The sequence below is a fragment of the Anomaloglossus baeobatrachus genome, chromosome 2, assembly GCF_048569485.1.
Source record: "Anomaloglossus baeobatrachus isolate aAnoBae1 chromosome 2, aAnoBae1.hap1, whole genome shotgun sequence".
Taxonomy (NCBI): domain Eukaryota; kingdom Metazoa; phylum Chordata; class Amphibia; order Anura; family Aromobatidae; genus Anomaloglossus; species Anomaloglossus baeobatrachus.
The window spans coordinates 322,939,694-322,953,528 of record NC_134354.1 but is presented as its reverse complement, the minus strand read 5'-3'; the positions used below and the strand labels follow the sequence as shown (position 1 = coordinate 322,953,528).

The 13,835-nt window shown below is 44.7% G+C and overlaps 1 protein-coding gene across 1 annotated transcript in view; it reads right to left on the bottom strand.

Moving 5' to 3' along the window:
• LOC142289738 (uncharacterized) overlaps window positions 1–13,835 on the bottom strand; it is an 834,494-nt gene that overhangs the window by 611,828 nt on the left and 208,831 nt on the right. The window lies entirely within an intron of this gene.

Below are 13,835 nucleotides of genomic sequence, written 5' to 3'. Positions count from 1 at the left end.
AGGACCTTCCGTGACGTCGTCATAGCATGTGACCAGTCACGTGTGTATTATCTCATTGGCTACAGACTGGTCACATGGCTAGACGTCATGCTAGGTCCTGTCAGTGCATCTCTCCGGTATGCAGGGCTCATTTGAGCATCTCCGTGTACCGGCGAGATGCTTGGGCACATGCTTGGCTCCCCAATCCTGCATGTTGGCATCTCGCCGGTACGAGGTGCTTGTTCCAGCATCTCCGTGTACTGGTGAGATGCTCTGGCACATGGTCGACTCCCCGTCCCAACATGTCGGCGTTCTTTACAGAGTCAGACAACATGCAAAGACTGGATGCCACAGCCGGTGAATAACGGAGATCACCCTTGCTATAGTAACCCACCTGTCAGATTACTTTCTCAACTGTGGCTGCGGTGACGTCACCGTCTACAACCCGCACCCTTTGCTCACTCATTGAGTGATTAGACTGTACGGGAGCAGCAGCATCTTCCTCCCATGCAGTGCTGTCTGATGTAGCAGAGCTGCATCGGTTGAAGGAGAAAGAAGACAGAAGACCAGGATCGTGGAAGGGTGAGAGGGAGTAATAAACATGGTGTCTCTAAGTGTGTCTATGTATCTATTTCTAGTGTGGTGTCTTTTTTTAACCCTTTATTGTAGCTTCTTAATGGCCGGGTCAACCTTGCGCCTGACATTAAGAATCTCTGGCTTAATACTAGCTAGTAAAACAAAGCTAGTATTAACCCATTATTACCCAGCAAGCCATCCCGCATCAGGGCAGCTGGAAGAGTTGGATACAGCGCCAGATGATGGCACTTCTATGAAAGTGCCATTTTCTGGAGTGGCTGCGGACTGCAATTCGCAGCAGAGGGGCCCAGCAACCTTGGGCCAACCTGTGCTGAGGATTCCAATCCCCAGCTGCTTAGTTGTACCTGGCTGGACACAAAAAAGGGGTGAAGCACATGTCGTTTAATTTTTTAATTATTTCATGAAATTCATAAAATAAAAAAAAGGGCTTCCCTATATTTTTAGTTCCCAGCCGGGTACAAATAGGCAGCTGGGGGTTGGGGGCAGCCGTGCCTGCCTGCTAGCATACAAAAATATGGCGACGCCCACGTCATTTTTTTGGTGGGCAATAAACTCCTGCATACAGTCCTGGATGCAGCATGCTGAGCCTTGTAGTTCTGCAGCTGCTGTCTGCTCTCCTGCATACACTAGTGGATGAAGTATGCTGACTGAGCCTTGCAGTTCTGCTCCCCCTGTCTCTCCGTCCAGCATACAGTCCTGGATGGAGGATGCTGAGCCTTGTAGTTCTGCAGCTGCTGTCTGCTCTCCTCCATACAGACAGACAGCAGCTGCAGAACTACAAGGCTCAGCATACTCCATCCAGGACCGTATGCAGGAGATTTTGCCCCCCCCAAAAAATTATGTGGGCTTCGCCATGTTTTTGTATGCTAGCCAGGTACAGCAGGCAGCTACGGGCTGCCCTCAACCCCCAGCTGCCTATTTGTACCCGGCTGGGAGCTAAAAATATAGGGAAGCCCTTTTTTTTATTATTATTTCATGAATTTCATGAAATAATTTAAAAAAAAATGACGTGGGCTTCGCCCAATATCTGTGTCCAGCCAGGTACAACTAGGCAGCTGGGGATTGGAATCCGCAGTGCAGGGTGCCCAAGATTTCTGGGCACCCCGCTGTGAATTGCAGTCTGCAGCCGCCCCAGAAAATGGCGCTTTCATAGAAGCGCCATCTTCTGGCGCTGTATCCAACTCTTCCAGCTGCCGCAATAAACTCCTGCATACAGTCCTGGATGCAGCATGCTGAGCCTTGTAGTTCTGCAGCTGCTGTCTGCTCTCCTGCATACACTAGTGGATGAAGTATGCTGAGCCTTGCAGTTCTGCTCCCCCTGTCTCTCCGTCCAGCATACAGTCCTGGATGGAGGATGCTGAGCCTTGTAGTTCTGCAGCTGCTGTCTGCTCTCCTCCATACAGACAGACAGCAGCTGCAGAACTACAAGGCTCAGCATACTCCATCCAGGACCGTATGCAGGAGATTTTGCCCCCCCAAAAAAATTATGTGGGCTTCGCCATGTTTTTGTATGCTAGCCAGGTACAGCAGGCAGCTACGGGCTGCCCTCAACCCCCAGCTGCCTATTTGTACCCGGCTGGGAGCTAAAAATATAGGGAAGCCCTTTTTTTTATTATTATTTCATGAATTTCATGAAATAATTTTAAAAAAAAATGACGTGGGCTTCGCCCAATATCTGTGTCCAGCCAGGTACAACTAGGCAGCTGGGGATTGGAATCCGCAGTGCAGGGTGCCCAAGATTTCTGGGCACCCCGCTGTGAATTGCAGTCTGCAGCCGCCCCAGAAAATGGCGCTTTCATAGAAGCGCCATCTTCTGGCGCTGTATCCAACTCTTCCAGATGCCCTGGTGATGGATGGCTTGATGGGTAATAATCGGGTTAGGGCTAGCTGTATATTATCAACTGGCCCTAAGCTCAAAATTCATGGTGTCACGCCACTATTAGACATGGCCACCATGAATTTCTTGTAAATATAAAAAAAACCACAACATACAGAAAAATATTTTTATTAGAAATAAAACACAACATAATTAGTGACTCCATCTTTATTGAAATAAAGAACCCCCCTCTGCAGTAATCCTGGGTCAAGGGTCCCGCGCCGTCCAATCTGGATCCAATATCATCTGATCAGTTTGCTGGAAGGCAAAGCGATCAGATGATATGTCAGGTTAAAGGGCCTGAATCACATGACAAAGCAGCTGATTGTATAAACGGCTTTTATACAATCAGCTGATGCATCAGTGCGAAAAAAAAAAACAAAAAACAAAGTACACACTTCTGTGCAGACTCCTGTCCGACAGCAGCAGCTGATAGTTTAGACAGCAGGGCGGTAAAAAGCTGGCCTCACTGCTCGACTTATAGTGTCAGCTGATTCCGTCAGGTGACCGCATCAGCTGATCATCGCCAGGTCTGAGAGAGAGAAAATAGAGAGAAAAGAAAGAGAAAAGAAAAGAGAGAGAGGGAGAGAAAAGAGAGAGAAAAGAGAGAAAATAGAGGAAAGAGAGCATCAGCTGATCATCGCCAGGTCTGAGAGAGAGAAAATAGAGAAAAAAAGAGACAGAAAAGAGAAGAGAGAGAGGGAGAGAAAAGAGAGAGAAAAGAGGGAAAATAGAGAGGAAAGAGAGAAAGAAAGAGAGAAAAAGAGAGAAAGAGAGAGAAAAAGAGAGAAAAAGAGAGAGAAGAGAGAGAAAAAGAGAGAGAAGAGAGAGAAGAGGAAAGAGAGAAGAGAGAGAGGAGAGAGCAATGCAGCCTCATTCTGTGAGGTGCTCCGATTTTAGAGATTTGTCCCGCGGCTCACAGCTGATGTCCGGCTCCTCCCCTCAGTGCATAATTAAAAAAATATATAATTATAAATAAATAATAATTTTAATTTAAAATTAAAAATAAATTAAATTAAATTTTTTACTGGGGACGGCCGGGACTTGAACTCATGAAGTAATTCTCCTTAGGCGGCAGCTCCACCCATTGAGCCTTTAATGAAAAGCATAGGAAGATTTGGTAATCTTGACCTCTGTATTGCAGAGAGAGAGAGAGAGATCATACGCAGGCACTACCTGAGTGAAGTCTCTGGTGACAGTGCGGCTCACTTCATTGCTACGTGGATCTGACACAGAGCGCTCGTGTGTTACGGCGCTCCCTGTCAGCTTCATGTAGCAGAGCTGAAAGCGTCGTGTGGATTACTTCGGACCTGGATTGTTGTTTGGGGATTAATAAAAAAGTAAATGAGGGGGGTTTGGGCTTTTATTCCAAATAAAGGATTTTTCGTTGTGTGTGTTTATTTACTTTCACTTATAGGTTAATCATGGACGGTATCTTGGGGAGACGCCTGCCATGATTAACCCCTTATTACTCAGATTGCCAACCCACCAGGGCAATTCGGGATGAGCCGGGTAGAGTCTCGGGACTGTCGCATCTAATGGATGCGGAAATTCTAGGCGGCTGCTGGGTGATATTGTTAGGGTGGTGGGCTCCCCATAACTTGGCGCTCCCCATCTTGACAATACTAGCCTTCAGCTGTGTGGCTTTATCCTGTCTCGTATCAAAATTGGGGGGAACCGCAGTTTTTTTTTTTATTATTTATTTATTTATTTTACTGCACAATATACAGTTTTGGCCAAAAGTTTTGAGAATGACACAAAAATTATATTTTCACATGATCTGTTGCCCTCTGGTTTTTAATTGTTTGTCTGATGTTTACATCACATACAGAAATATAATTGCAATCATATTATGAGTACCAAAAGGTTATATTGACAGTTAGTTAATGCAGCAAGTCAATATTTGCAATGTTGACCCTTCTTCTTCAGGACCTCTGCAATTCTCCCTGGCATGCTCTCAATCAACTTCTGGACCAAATCCTGACTGATAGCTGTCCATTCTTGCATAAGCAATGCTTGCATTTTGCCAGAATTTGTTGGTTTTTGTTTGTCCACCCGTCTCTTGATGATTGCCCACAAGTTCTCAATGGGATTAAGATCTGGGGAGTTTCCAGGCCATGGACCCAAAATCTCTATGTTTTCTTCCATGAGCCATTTAGTGATCACCTTTGCTTTATGGCAAGGTGCTCCATCATGCTGGAAAAGGCATTGTTGGGCGCCAAACTGCTCTTGGACAGTTGGGAGAAGTTGCTCTTGGAGGACATTCTGGTACCATTCTTTATTCATGGCTGTGTTTTTAGGCAAGACTGTGAGTGAGCCGATTCCCTTGGTTGAGAAGCAACCCCACACATGAATCGTTTCAGGATGCTTAACAGTTGGCATAAGACAAGACTGGTGGTAGCGCTCACCTCTTCTTCTCCTAATAAGCTGTTTTCCAGATGTCCAAAACAATCGAAAAGGGGATTCATCTGAGAAAATGACTTTACCCCAGTCCTCAGCAGTCCACTCCCTGTAGCTTTTGCAGAATATCAGTCGGTCCCTGATGTTTTTTCTGGAGAGAAGTGGCTTCTTGGCTGCCCTCCTTGAAACCAGGCCTTGCTCAAGCAGTCTCCGCCTCACAGTGCGTGAAGAAGCACTCACACCAGCCTGCAGCCATTGCTGAGCTAGCTCGGCACTGCTGGTAGTCTGATCCCACAGCTGAAACAGTTTTAAGATACGGTCCTGGCGTTTGCTGGTCCTTCTTGGGCGCCCAGGAGCCTTTTTGGCAACAATGGAAGCCCTCTCCTTGAAGTTCTTGATGATGCGATAGATTGTTGACTGAGGTGCAATCTTTGTAGCTGCGATACTCTTCCCTGTTAGGCCATTTTTGTGCAGAGCAATGATGGCTGCACGTGTTTCTTTAGAGATAACCATGGTTAATTGAAGAGAAACAATGATACCAAGCACCAGCCACCTTTTAAAGTGTCCAGTGGTGTCATTCTTACTTAATCATGACTGATTGATCGCCAGCCCTGTCCTCATCAACACCCACACCTGTGTTAATGGAACAATCACTAAAACAATGTTAGCTGCTCCTTGTAAGGCAGGAATGCAATGATGTTGAAATGTGTTTTGGGGGTTGAAGTTCATTTTCTTAGCCAATATTGACTTTGCAAGTAATTGCTGTTAAGCTGATCACTCTTTATGACATTCTGGAGTATATGCAAATTGCCATTAGAAAAACTTAAGCAGTAGACTTTGTAAAAATTAATATTTGAAGCATTCTCAAAACTTTTGGCCATGACTGTAGACCCGCCGGCAGCTGTGATTGGTGGAAGTGAGACAGCTGTCACTCATCGTGGGGGCATGTCTGACTGCAACCAATCATGGACGCTGGTGGGAGGGGAAAGCAGGGAATACCAGATTGAGTAATGAGCGGCAGCCATTTTCAAAAGAGGAAAAGCCGCCGGAGCATTGTGACAGCCGTGCAGCGCCGCGCCCGTGATCGGTGGGTAGGAAAGAGAGAGGGATTGTGCTGGGGACGCAGGACGCATGCAGATACGCAACATGCGCACATAGCCTTACTGTGAAAAGCCACGCTTTTGGTGATCGAATCGTTATCGAACGGTAACTCGAACTGCCGAGCTTGAAGCAAATCGTTCGAGTTTGTCGAACGTCTCGAACTCCGCCCAAAATCACTCAAATTTGAAATTGGCGAACCATTCGAATTGAACATCGCCCAACTCTAGTCATCGGCGGTGCGGCCAGGCTCGGGGCCGGGTCAGATGTCATCAACGGTGTGGCCAGGCTCGGAGCTGGGACAAGTGCGGGGTGGTGGTGAGGACAAGGCCTGAGGACCCAGTAGCTGGATCCTCCTCCACGGATGCTACGGGTTCTGCTGCCGCAGGCTGAGGCAACGGGTCGGTTGGGACATTGGCCGCGGGCAAGGGTGGTGAAGGAAGTGGCGTCGCGGACAGGAGCAGGCCGGGTCTCTCAGCCGGGCAGGCCGGTTCCTGGGGAACATAAGGCATGGGCCTCCGCTTACCCGATCCTCAGAGGTCATCTCCAGTTCACGCGCCCGAATGGTTGTAGCCAGGTCTTTCATTTCCGATGTCGACTCCGACAGCATAAGGTACACTTGGGCCCTGATTTTCCGGCACATCCTCTTGGTCTGTTCCTCCACCCAGTCAGCGGTCCCGGGAACGGGACTTTCCGGGCACTGTCTGCTGGGCTGTGCTGACATACTACGCCTTGGAGTCCAGGAACGGGTTTCTGCAGAGTCCTGGCGTCCCTGCACTTTATCAGTTCTATTCACATGCCACTCTCTCACCCCCACCCCCTTGGTTTTCAACAGCAGTCTCCGGCTGCGTTCACAGGGAGGTGGGAGGAGCTTCAGACTCACGCTCTTTTTGGGGATGAATATGGTGAGGTGGTCCTTTTTGACGCCTAAATGGTTAGCAAGATGGCAGCGGTTCGAAAAATTGCAGCGTTTCAAGGGTCAACAGTCCAGGAACGGCGCACTTCACCGAGGTTAGTGGATGGGGAAAGTATCCTGTTTGTGACGCCAAGTTGTTGCGGGCAGGGGGATAGACCACGGCGGGAGGGGGCTGCTCGAGGCGCTCGAATCCGGGGTCGTGGCGGTGGCTCGAGCGGAAGCCGGACCCGGGGCCTGAGCACCTATCTGTCACCCGCAAGTGAAAAAGGGGAATTATATATAGGGGGGATTTGTCAATAACGCCACCCATGGTGTGTGGCGATTGTTGGTGACACCGCCGCTGCCACAAGGGGTGATGCCCGGGATCGATGGAGTGGGGCAGCTGGATGTTATCCCCTCCACAGGTAGGGGAGGTGTTGTCCCGGGGGCCCCAATGCAGGTGGGATGGTGCTGAGGAGCGCAATCTGCTGGGTTGGACCAGATGGTGTTGGTGTACTCACAGTTCCTGAATAAATTCACACAGAGTCCAGATGGTAAACCAAATTGCCAGTGACCGGTGTTCGGATCCCACACCCTTGTATAGCAGACTGGGGTCCCTTCCTCCTACACTTAGTGTTTGTGTCCTTCTTGTTAACTACTCCACAAGAAACAGGGAAGTCCACTCCCAGTGATACTGTATGTTGGGAGCTGTGGCCCGCGAGAACCGTGGGATCTTAGCAGGCAATTGCGGAGGCCTATCCACCTCGTGGGGCTTCCGTCTCGCTCTATCTGGGCCTCCTGTGGGATAAGACCTGAAATCTTGTGCACGGCTGGTCAATTAGTAGGGGGCGTGAAGCTGCCTTGCTCTAGGGTCCAGGTAACCTGTCGTTCATGGCCTCCAGACCGGATTCCCGCTGTCGATACTAGCGGGCTACAACCCTGCCCTGGTCCACTTAAGATCTCCCGCGACTGGATCTCCATCGCCTGTGGCACTGTCTGCCAACTGCCACCTAGTCAGTTTGTCAGTAGTCCGGTAGTCAGGGAGCTCCAACCCCTGTCTACCCTGTCGCTTCACACTCCTCTCTCCACTCTTTTCAGACCTCTCTCACTGTTCACTGAAACTCGCCCCTCCCATCACACCTCAGAACCTCTAGGTGGGCGTCGCCATCCACTTGGCCCCGCCCACTAGTGTGTTCATATTGTCATGGGGGTGACTAGGCTTTGCTGGCTGGTTTTGTGTACCATGGATGTGAGGGTTGTGATGGAGAACCAAAGAGGAGGGACGCCTGCACTTGGAAGAGGAGTGCAGTCATCTGTGACACCCTGATTTTATCAGGGCGTCACAGGAAAATACATACATTTTATTCTGAAAGTAATCCTTTTTGTGATAATTTCAGGTGGTACGCCAGATATATAGACAATATAGTCATTATCTGGCGTACCACTGATTAGGATGAAAATCTGAATGAATTCAAGGAGTATATAAACGCTAATGAATTCAATTTACAATTTGTTTTGTCATCTTATTCTCCAGAGGCACCTTGTTTAGATATTTGCTTAGAAGGAAATGCTAGTACTGGTAAAATACAGAGCAAACTTTTTCGCAAACCAACAGCTGGCAATGCCACTTTGTTTGCCACTATTTGCCATCCGCACCATGTCACCAAAAATCTACCAGTTGGTGAATCTCTTCTTGCACGGTGACTTTGCTCTTCTGAGACTAGTTTTCAAGCTGAATGCAATATAATGAAAAATAGATTTTCCAAAAGGGGTTATTCACAAGCTACCATACAAAGGGCAATTAGCATTATATCCAGCAGGTGTCGAGATTCGTTATTACATCCAGAAAAAAATCCAGATACCAAATCAAAAAACCAATGCAGGTAAAAAATTTGATAAAAATAAAATCACTTTTTCAACTACATTTTCCACAGATTTTTACAAAATTACTACCCTTATCAAAAATTATTCAAAAATATTATACCAGGATGATAAATTAAAAGCTATATTAACCCCTTCACGACCTTGGACGGATCTAACCGCCAAGGATCGTGTCCCGTTAAGCCCCGCCCCCTGCTGCGGGCAGGCGGCGGCAGTCGGCACACATATCAGCTGTTTTCAACAGCTGACATGTGTGCCTGCATGTTGTGAGTGGAATCGCTTCCACTCGCAACATTTAACCTCTTAAATCTCGCTGCCAAAGTCTGGCAGCGAGATCTATATGCGCGCGGCCATGTTTTTTACTTACCGCCGCCCCCACCGGAAGTCACGTGAGTGATCACGTGACGTTCGGTGGTTGCCATCGTAGCACAGGGTCATGTGATGACGCCTGCAGCTACGAAGTTTCACTTTCGTTTTTCCTTGGCACGGAGCAGAGGGAAACAGGAAGTGACTGAATCTGCTGTTTACAGCTGTATAGCTGTGATCAGCAGCTAGATAACAGCGATTGGATTGCTGATCGCTATAGCCCCCTAGGGGGACTAGTAAAATAAAAAAAAAAGTAAAAAAAAGTTTTAAAAAATAAAAAAAAACAAAAAAACCTAAAAGTTCAAATCACCCCCCTTTCACCCTATTGAAAATTAAAGGGTTAAAAAATAAATAAATATACACATATTTGGTATCGCCGTGTTCAGAAATGCCCGATCTATCAAAATATAAAATCAATTAATCTGATTGGTAAATGGCGTAGTGGCAAAAAAATTTCAATCGCCAAAATTACGTTTTTTGGTCGCCGCATGTTTTACGCAAAATGCAATAACAGGCGATCAAATCATAGCATCTGCGCAAAAATGGTACCATTAAAAATGTTAGCTCGAGACGCAAAAAATAAGCTGTCACTGATAGATAAGCTGTCACATAGATAAGCTGTCACATAGATCCCGAAAAATGAGAACGCTACGTGTTTCGGAAAATGGCGCAAAACGTACGCCACTTTTATTGGACAAACTTGTGAATTTTTTTTAACCCCTTAGATACAAGTAAACCTATACATGTTTGGTGTCTACAAACTCGCACCGACCTGAGGCATCACATAGATACATCAGTTTTACCATATAGTGAACACGGTGAATAAAACATCCCAAAAACTATTGTGCAATCACACTTTTTTTGCAGTTTTTCCACACTTGGAATTTTTTTGCTGTTTTCCAGTACAATATATGGTAAAACCTATGGTTTCATTTAAAAGTACAACTCGTCCCGCAAAAAACAAGCCCTCATATGGCAAGAGTGACGGAATAATAAAAAAGTTACGGCTCTCGGAAGAAAAGGAGCAAAAAACAAAAACGCAAAAACGGAAAGTGCCCGGGGGCTGAAGGGGTTAAAAAATGGAATTAATTTTGTATCAAAAAAGGCCCCTAATATTTTTCAATATTGTTTCTCCCAGCATGTACCTTAATAATCTAGGCAACCAGAACAAGAACTGGCTTAGTATTAACGGATGTTTTGTTTGTGGTTCGCAGAGATATAATTAATCTCTGTAAAATCCTTAATAAGACGTCTTCATTTACTGATAATCACACCAAACAATATAATATTAAATATTTTATTAATTGTTCTAGTACATATGTAATTTATAAGGCAGATTGTAAAAAAATGCAAAAAAAATTATATTGGATTTACTACTAGAACTTTAAAAAAACGCATGACTGAACACCGCACCAATGGTAATTAACAAAAACACTAGAACTAGCAAAGGTTTGTCAGGTTTATCTAGACACTTTATTGAGGAACATCAAGGAGACTTATCAGCGCTATCCATTACAGGCAATGAGAGGGTTTTTAAACCCATCCGTGGAGGGAACTGGAGAAAAAAACTCCTATTGAGGGAGGCTCAGTGGATACTACTCCTGAAATCCCTGGCCCCAGATGGACTTAATTACCGAAATGACCTACAATTCATTTTTTAGTTTAATTTAAAGATTTTTCATTGCTTTTAGGAATTTCTTTCCAACTAGAATTAATTAATTTTGGAAGTAGAACAAATAATATGAGTAGTCAGATATTCCACTTTAAAATTAAATATTTCTGAAATACAATTTTTTTTTCACCCCATTTTTTTAGATATAATGTTGTATTTTTCTGGAAACCAAATGATATATATTTTTTGATGTATAATGTTGAACTCAGGAAAATTAAATGACAGTTTTTTCATATAAACGCATCTCCAGACCAGGTTCAATAACACGCATAATCCTTATAATCCTTATTCTTAGATTAAGTTAATCAATGAAATAATCAGCAACTCAATTTTTATTTATGAAATAAACAGATTTTGGAGATATTTTGCTCATGAATATTAATATGTATATTGTAACAGAAAGTACCCTAATGTTTTATTTTTCATATTTACAAACAACATCTATAGGATGTTGAAGAAAAAACAAAAAGCCAGCACTAAATGTGCACTTCAGCACTAAAAATTCCAAGCTGTACTTATTATAAACATTTTTGAGATTTTTGGCAAAAAATTGCAATTTCTTGAGCTACCCCGCCACGTCACGGCAAATCTCATTTGGGGCAGTCCTGCACTAAAATATTTTTAGAAAATGTGCCATACGGCCTCACATATGAATAGTAGAACTGCTCTTAGCAGCACTCACCTGGTCTATTTTAATCCCGTACCCATGACTGAGTCATGGCTGTGGGCGGGACATGTCCAAGCAAATGCTGCATGAAGTAAATAGCCTGTGGACAGGGCCTGATGACTGAATGTGAACAGTCACCAACCGCCAAAATCTAGACAGGTGGAATATATCCCAAATTGGGGTGCATAGCAAGGTGGGGGTCAACCACCGACCAAGGCTATTTACTTCATGCAGCATTTGCTTGGACCTGTCCCGCCCACAGCCATGATTCAGTCATGGGTACGGGATTGAAATAGACCATGTGAGTGCTGCTAAGAGCAGTTCTACTATTTCATATGTGAGGCCGTTTGGCACATTTTATAAAAATATTTTAGTGTTAGGACTGCCCCAAATGAGATTTGCCATGGAGTGGTGGGGTGGCTCAAGAAATTGCAATTTTCTGCCAAAAATCTCAAATTTATAATAAGTACAGTTGGAATTTTTAGTGCTGTAGTGCACATGTAGTGCTAGCCTTTTTGTTTTTTCTTCATTGAATTGGTCGGTGGTTACCCCCACCTTGCTATGCACTCCAATTTGGGATGTATTCCACCTGTCTAGATTTTGGCGATTGGTGACTGTTCACATTCAGTCATCAGGCCCTGTCCACAGGCTATTTACTTCATGCAGCATTTGCTTGGACCTGTCCCGCCCACAGCCATGATTCAGTCATGGGTACGGGATTGAAATAGACCAGGTGAGTGCTGCTAAGAGCAGTTCTACTATTTCATATGTGAGGCCGTTTGGCACATTTTATAAAAATATTTTAGTGTAGGACTGCCCCAAATGAGATTTGCCGTGGAGTGGTGGGGTGGCTCAAGAAATTGCTATTTTTTGCCAAAAATCTCAAATTTATAATAAGTACAGTTGGAATTTTTAGTGCTGTAGTGCACATTTAGTGCTAGCCTTTTTGTTTTTTCTTCATTGAATTGGTCGGTGGTTGACCCCCACCTTGCTATGCACCCCAATTTGGGATGTATTCCACCTGTCTAGATTTTGGCGATTGGTGACTGTTCACATTCAGTCATCAGGCCCTGTCCACAGGCTATTTACTTCATGCAGCATTTGCTTGGACCTGTCCCGCCCACAGCCATGATTCAGTCATGGGTACGGGATTGAAATAGACCAGGTGAGTGCTGCTAAGAGCAGTTCTACTATTTCATATGTGAGGCCGTTTGGCACATTTTATAAAAATATTTTAGTGTAGGACTGCCCCAAATGAGATTTGCCGTGGAGTGGTGGGGTGGCTCAAGAAATTTCTATTTTTTGCCAAAAATCTCAAATTTATAATAAGTACAGTTGGAATTTTTAGTGCTGTAGTGCACATTTAGTGCTAGCCTTTTTGTTTTTTCTTCATTGAATTGGTCGGTGGTTGACCCCCACCTTGCTATGCACCCCAATTTGGGATGTATTCCACCTGTCTAGATTTTGGCGATTGGTGACTGTTCACATTCAGTCATCAGGCCCTGTCCACAGGCTATTTACTTCATGCAGCATTTGCTTGGACCTGTCCCGTCCACAGCCATGATTCAGTCATGGGTACGGGATTGAAATAGACCAGGTGAGTGCTGCTAAGAGCAGTTCTACTATTTCATATGTGAGGCCGTTTGGCACATTTTATAAAAATATTTTAGTGTTAAGACTGCCCCAAATGAGATTTGCCGTGGAGTGGCGGGGTGGCTCAAGAAATTGCAATTTTTTGCCAAAAATCTCAAATTTATAATAAGTACAGGTGGAATTTTTAGTGCTGTAGTGCACATTTAGTGCTAGCCTTTTTGTTTTTTCAACATCTATAGGATATTTCATGCACTGTTTTTATTGAAGTAATATTCTGTGCTGGAATTGTATCTGTATTTTCATTTTTCTATTGCACTTTCTGTCACTTGAGATTTATATTCCTCTGAGATATTTGATGCTTCCCCCCACCTTTTTGTGATCCTGACCATGGACAAGAAATAGTTAATGGGCACTGCTGTGGTAATTTACCCATTCCACATGTATTGCATTCCCTTTCTTCAAAGTTTGTATAAATGTCTGTCTGCTTTATTCTAAACATCATACCTATGAGTAAGGGTCACTATGACCTGAAACACATAAGGATTTTCTATCTATACATGTATATTTTAACATGTTTTCAATAAAAGGATGCTTTATTTAAATTGAAGATCGAACTACAGGTGCTGGATTTTTTTCTTTGTATTTGCATTTTCCTGTGGAGGTGGACCACCCTCCCTCTGCTTTCTTCCATGCATCCTGATGGAAAGGTCATATGGGGAATGGCAGGCTGAACTTTTTTGTTTAATTTGATTCTTCACATTCAAGGGATTGCCCAAGTTGAAATAAAAAGTTCCGCTGTCACTCCATGTGA